Below are 7,429 nucleotides of genomic sequence, written 5' to 3' on the forward strand. Positions count from 1 at the left end.
CGTGAAAGTAATGGGTAACTAGGTGGCGGCTATGACTCAGCTGTTCACTCCACTAGTGAATTCATCAGTTGGTCAAGCTACACCTGTAGCTACGGCTACACCTATTGCTACGGGTCCAGCTGTGGACGCGGTTGAGGTGATCAAGATCGATCCACCAGTGGTGGCAGAAGAGTGGAGGAGTAGGCTGGTCCAAAACTTCCAATCAACTCGCTGTCCAGAGGATTATAGGCGAGACATTGCGGTTCACTTCCTGGAAGGGGACGCGCATAATTGGTGGCTTTTAGTGGACAAGCGCACCAATGGAAGTCTCACAAGTTTTGCGGATTTTGAAGTTGAATTCAACCGCAAATACTTTCTTGCTGAGGCTTGGGATTGTCTGGAAGCTAAGTTTCCAGATTTGGTCCAAGGCCGCAGGACCGTACGGAAGTACGAAGAAGAGTTCAACCGACTCAGACGGTTCGTTGGAAGAGAGCTGGAGGACGAGTCAGTCCAGGTCCGTAGGTTCATCTGAGGCCTAAGGCCGGAACTGAAGACCCACTGCTCCATCCGCACTTTCAACACCGTCGGAGAACTGGTGGAACGGGTGGCTTTATTGGAGTCTAACTCTGCTGAAGAAGCTAAGCTTAAGGCTAAGCCACAGTCTGGCCCATTGGGCAAGACTAATGATAAATAGAGAAAATGGGACCAGGTGGACGGAGGTAGGACCTCTGGTGGCCGACCTGCGTGTTCCAAATGTGGACGGAACCATCCCGGTGAGTGCTGGAAGGCCATGGGGGCTTGTGTTCGTTTTGGCAGGATGGACCATGTGGTTCAAAACTGTCCTCGACTGAACCCGTCTGGTAGAAGTGGCACGATGACTTGTTTCCATTGTGGCCAGAAAGGACATTTCCAATCGGAGTGTCCCAAGCTGCAAGGAAGTTAGGGGAAGGGCCGTGGAGACTCAGGCAAGGCGTCCCAAGGCAAACCAACCACAGCACCGAGGGTGTATAAACTGTCATGAGACGACGGAGCTTCCGGATCTTTTGATTCGATCTCTGGTAATTTCTAAATTTATCTTTTTACATTCAAGTAGTAATGCTTGGTCTGGAACCTAGAATGGTCTAGGGGATTCTGATGAGGGTCTCTAATAGGAACCCTCATGGTCGGTGGGGTAAAAACCCACGTGATTTTCGACACGGGGCTACACATAGTTTTGTGAGTCCGGGACTGGTCGGAAAGGGTCTGTTCTATCAGGATATTGGTGATAATTTTGGGATAGTGAGGGCGGCCGGTGGGCAAGCCATGAACTCACTAGGTCTCATGTCGAATGTCCCAGTACAGATCCAGGGAAAGGTCTTCCCTGTGAATCTGGTATGTGTCCACCTAAAGAATCAAGAAGTGATCTTAGGTATAGATTGGTTGGGAAAGTACCGAGCCACTCTCGATTGCCATAAGAGTCGTGTGCAATTGGAGAATGGACTTCACCCGGTAGAGTACCAAGGTCTGTGTCAGGCTCAAGAGAGAGTAGTGGTTTCAGCAGTTTGAGCGATTCGGATGCTGGAACAGGGTTGTCAGTCATTCTTGGCTACAATTACAACTATAGAGGCTGAGACTTCTGGTTTTCTGTTAGACCCACGCGAGGATTCTTTGGTGTCCGAGTTCCAGGATGTGTTTCAGGCGCTACAGGGTGTCCCCCTGGATAGGTCTGATCCCTTTCTGATTGAACTGGAACCGAGGACAGCTCCGCTGTCCAAGAGTCTGTATCGAATGGCTCCGGCCGAGATGGCCGAGCTAAAGCAGCAATTGGAAGAATTGCTTGACAAGGGGTTCATACAGCCAAGTAGCTCCCCTTGGGGTGCACCAGTCTTCATTGTGAAAAAGAAGGATGGTAGCATGCGTCTGTGCATCGACTATCGAGGGTTGAACAGGGTAACTATGAAGAACAAATACCCGTTACCCAAGATAGACGAGCTGTTGGATCAGCTGAAAGGAGCTAAGTGGTTTTCTAAAATCGACTTGGCCTCGGGATATCATCAGATTCCTATAGAGCCAAATGACATTAGGAAGACAACATTCAGGACCAGGTACAGCCATTACGAGTTCGTAGTGATGCTGTTCGGTCTGACCAATGCACCTGCTGCATTCATGAAAATGACGAACAGCGTGTTCCGGGACTTCTTGGATGAATAAGTGATCATCTTCATTGATGATATCCTGATCTACTCCAAGGAAGAGGAATCTCATTGGAAACATTTGAGAGCCGTGCTGGAACGATTACGAGAGCACAAACTTTTTGCTAAACTCAGCAAGTGCAGTTTTTGGCAAAAGAGTATTGGGTTCCTTGTCATATTGTTTCTGACCAGGGCGTCTCAGTGGATCCAAAGAAGATCAGGGCAATCAAGGATTGGCCCCGACCACGCAGTGCCACGGAAGTTAGAAGCTTCCTAGGGCTGGCAGGTTACTATAGGAAGTTTGTGAAGGGATTTGCAAGCTTGGCTCAACCTATGACACGGTTGACTGGGAAAGACGTTAAGTTCACATGGTCTGATGAGGGTACGAGATGGTTCTCCGCACTTAAGGATATGCTGACTAGTGCACCTGTCCTGGTTCTTCTGGAGGCAGACCAACCTTATGTGGTCTACACGGATGCGTCCATCACTGGACTCGGTTGCGTGTTGACTCAACATGGGAAGGTCATTGCCTACGCGTCAAGGCAGCTGAAGAAACATGAGGGAAACTACCCCACCCATGATCTTGAAATGGATGCGGTAGTATTCGCCTTAACGATTTGGCGATCATATTTATATGGGGCCAAAGTCCAGATACTTACGGACCATAAAAGTCTGAAGTATATATTCACCCAACCTGAGTTAAACTTAAGGCAGAGGAGGTGGATGGAGTTCGTGGCCGACTACGACCTAGACATCACTTACTATCCCAGCAAGGCTAACCTTGTGGGCGACGCCTTGAGCCGGAAAAGCGAGAAGACGTCGCGGTCGGAAGCGGAACGGACGAGCCGGATAAGTTGGAACGCTTCGTTCGTTTAAATGCTTTGAACAGAACGGATGGACCATGCGGTTTAGAGGTGGTGAATACAGCCGACCTGCTTACCCGGATCCGAGCGGCCCAAGATCAGGATGAGAACCTGAAGATGGTTGCTCGGAACGACCTGACTGAGTATCAAATCGCCAAGGACGGTACGATCTTAGTTCATGGTTGTGGGAACCGAAATTTGCACTGTCGATTTCCGTTTAAATAAGGAAACTAGGAAAACCCTAATTTCCCAGAGGACCCGGATATCTGTTAATTACCACACGTCAAGCAAACAGAACACGAGAATAACAACGATAAAGATAAGAAATCGAAAAAGAGAGCAAAGAAGATCTTATTCCGAATTTGCGTATGAGCGTTTACAACAAGGTATAAGCCTGGGCTCGAGAGCTGTCGGCGAGATTCCTAGTTCTACCAACCCTAAGACGCCTAAACATAATTGAGTCGCAGCTCGAAATAACAAAAACGGAAAAATGCCTAAATTTCTCTGAAAAAGTTCTCCCCCTATGCTCCTCGCCTAGGACTCCTTATATACTAGCTCCAACGTCGGTTTACGCTTTTACTCTTCTGCCTTTAAGCCGTCATAGCATAAAAATGGAGAAATTCCATTTTCCCGATCTTCACAATTGTCTTCAAAACTTCTGTATTTATCCGTGGAAACTTGATATTTATCGTTCCTTGTGGACCAAGCGTAAACCGTGCTGTGGTTTACGGGCTATTGGTTAAGAAATCGTAGGATGGGCCTCAAGTCGTGTTTTAGGTCCCTTTGGGCCGTCTTCCGACTCGACACGTTTACTGCGATATCTTTCGATAAAGAACGACCTTTCCGCGGTTTTTAATCCGCAAAGCTTGATCGATGATTTAGAATAACGGAAAACATAGACCGAGCTTGCTACGGTCTTCGGGAGATAGCATTTGAAGGTTCGACGAGAGTGCATGGACTGGTGTCGTATCGACATTTCGGAAGAGCTCGATTGCTTCACAGCAACCGAACTTTGGCTCGAGCCCAGTCGCTGCATAGCGACCGAGCGGAACGAGCGCTCGGTCCCTACGTAGCGACCGAGCTTCGGCTCGAGGTCGCTGCATAGCGACCGAGCGAAACGGACGCTCGGTCGCTACGTAGCAACCGATCTTCGGCTCAAGCTCGGTCGCTACATAGCGACCGAGCGGGACGAACGCTCGGTCGCTACGTAGCGACCGAGCGGGACGAGCGCTCGGTCGCTACGTAGCGACCGAGCGGGAGGATGTTCGGTCGCTACATAGCGACCGACATCGGATCGGACTTGGTTGCTACGTAGCGACCGGTGAGCGTGTATGTGCGGTAGTTACGCAACGACCGAGCTTGGTTCATTTGCTTTGAATCTTCAAGGATACTTCTTCGTAAAAACTTCGTATCGGTTATTTTTACGAAAATTATATCTTTCTTTTTACTATCTCTTTCGAAAATGTGATTTCCGAGGGTTTTCGGGTGATAATTCCGTCGTAACTGTTTTTAACCCCAACAGTTAGCCCCCCAGCCCGTTAGGACCATGCATCGCAGGGTCCTAGCTTGCGGTTAGGCATGTTTGGCAAGTTAGGCGTGTTGGATGGAATTAATATCCGAAAGTCCGAGCTTGAATAGTAAATTCTCATGCCTATAAAAAGGGAGGTAACTTGTTTCATAATTTTTTCACTTTCTTGTGTTCTCTAAGATCTTTCTTAAGAAAAATTTTCTTTCTTTCTTTCCACCCTTTTCCTTTATTTTCTGAAGAGAAGTGTAAAATGTCGAGCAAGAAAAAGATTGCGAAAAAAGGGTCTTCATCCGCGAGTGCTTACGAAGAGCTCATCGTTCCGAAGATGGAGTTCGTACCTCACTCGGTACATCTCGCCGAGAATGAGGCATGCTGGGTTGCGCATTATTGTTCGATGACTCCTCCCAAAGAGAAGTCGTTCCCGGTCCTGAACCATCGTGCAGTCGAGAAAGAGGATCCAAGCAGGAGTACCGACGAGTTTCTCGCGATCATGCGATCGTTCTATCACATACCGGATGCCGTGGAGTTCCGGGTTCCCCCAGAGGGTTACTTCACTTGCTACGAGGCGTTCGTAGTGCGTTGTCGCTTGTGGTTCCTAATCCCCGAAATCATCGTCCCAGTGTTGGATCGTTTCGAGGTTGCGATAAGCCAGTTGACTCCCCTCGCCATTCAGCATCTTATTGGGATCTTGATCCTAAGCTACGAGCATGGCCTTTCCCTTTCCATCGATCATTTTGAAAAACTTTTGAGGCTTCAGCTCGTCAAAGATACGGACAAGCATAGGCTGGTCCCTCGGAATTTTATGTCAGTGGTTAAGAAGTTCATCTCAAACTTCAACTCGTGGAAGAAGTTTTTCTTATTTGTTTGTATAGACGCTGCGTCTGTCGAAGAGAGTTGCATTCCACTGTTCTGGAGGTTGCCGAACGATCGTCCCTTCATCAATCCTCTTGCTCCGTTCCCTGAGGACATCATTGCGGTGAGGGATCTTCTTAGGAACGGTCCCTTTTTCTGGACTTCCTTCACGCCGAAGAGGGTTTGAAAGGCACTTAGGTTCGTGCACCCTGGTCCTGCTTCAGTTGCGGACACGGGAAGCGACTCCGAACCTGACGACCAGGATCCCGTTGTAGCTCCAGCAGCTGTGCCGGAGTCGAGCTCTTGGAAGGGAAAGGATATCGACCTTGGCAACATAGAATTTTCGATGGATGACTCTATGCTTCCAGGATGGGATCCGGACCTTGCTTATAGAGACGGGAGTGGCTCGAGCGAGGTCCCTATTCCGGTTTTCGATGATTTCTTTGCTGGTCTGCCACCGGGTTTCGATGCTCCTCCACCTGCGAAAGAGTCGGCGAGGCCGAAAGTTGTCGCGGAAGGATCCCGAATCATCAATGGGGTATGATTTTTATTTTGAAAATATTTGTGATTGCCTAGGTATTTCTTTTTCTGCTTATAATGCATTGATTGGTTTTGCAGGGCCTCAACTTGCTTTGTTCGGCCATTGAAGCGAGCCAGGGAAGCTATGGTTTATCGTTTTAAGGCGGAGAAAGCGGAACGAGATCTTGCTTGCGTGCAAGGCGAGATGTTGGAGCGAGAAGAACATCTTACTCGTGATCATGCACGGGCTGTCTGTAAGGCGGAAAGGAAGGGCAAAAGGGAAATCGTTGAGGTGATGAAGACTTGTGCCTCTCAGTTCCAGGTTGAGTATGGGAACCTCAAGAATTCCTTTACCTCGGTGGGTGATTTCCGTGAGTGCCGCGGTTCAGTCGGAAGTCTTTGGAGGACGCAAGCCGATGACTATGTGTTCGAGAAGGAAATGAGCTTGATGAAGAGTGGCATGAACGAACGTGCCCACGCTGAGACGCTCATTCCTTCGATCGACGAGCAGATTCAAGGGTTCTGGGATTTCATCCCGGTTTCCCCTGATACCGAGGAGGTTCCGACCGGGTTTCCCGATGGTGGCGAGGAAGTAGATTGTCCCGCGGATGCGTTTGGTGCTTCGTTGTCCGGGGCTTTTCACTTTGGACTATGATAGGTGGAATGGTTAGCGACAGAAAGATGTTCGTCTTTCCGTTTTATGTTTGTGGCCGAGTGTGGCTTTTATTTCAAGAGATTTGTATTTTCCGGGACTGGCCGTTGGTGGCTTTGAATCCCTTACCGCTTTACGCGTTTTATATATATGATGAATGTTTCATTTCGAGTTTTCCTGAATAGGTTCGACGTAAATACGAGTTGTCGTCTTATATTTAATTTCGATTAGACGTTCAACCTGTTAGTTCGTTCGTGATGTTCGTAACAAATTACTTATCTTTACGATATTCGGGAACATTGAGATGTGAACGGAGAGACATGGTTTAAGATCTCGTATCTTTTAGATATCATATCTTGAGATGTTTGAGACCAGAGCGTTGGGTTTAGGGCAAGACCTAGGTTTACTTTCGGTTAAGGTTTGTGCGGTGACTAGCCGGCTATTGTTTTTCCTGTTGCGATTTCTTCCTGACTCGTACCGATTTAAAGTCCGCGATAGGTTCTCGGCTTATATGAATTGTATGGTACGAATCGAGCATCTTCTCGGAGTCAACTGGAAGTGCTAAACCAAAATTTTGGATTTTTGTTGTAGCGCGCTTTCGTCCTAGTGTTGGACGTTTTTTGAAGATCAAAAGAGTGATTGAATTGCGTTTTTTTAAGACGGCTAGCGTGTTCGTCGGGGCCAATCGACGAACGGGGTGTAAGGTTTTTTGGTGGTCGCGTTCGGACAATTTGTTTGTATTATCCTCGAATTTTAACTTTTGCGACGTCTCGCAGTTGTTTCGAGGATTATACGTGTATTTTTGAGCGTTTGAAAGATGATAATTTTACAATTTTGGGCCGGATGAGGCCGCAGACAAGAGTCT

Source organism: Brassica napus, unplaced genomic scaffold (genome assembly GCF_020379485.1).
Source record: "Brassica napus cultivar Da-Ae unplaced genomic scaffold, Da-Ae ScsIHWf_1200;HRSCAF=1717, whole genome shotgun sequence".
Lineage (NCBI taxonomy): Eukaryota > Viridiplantae > Streptophyta > Magnoliopsida > Brassicales > Brassicaceae > Brassica > Brassica napus.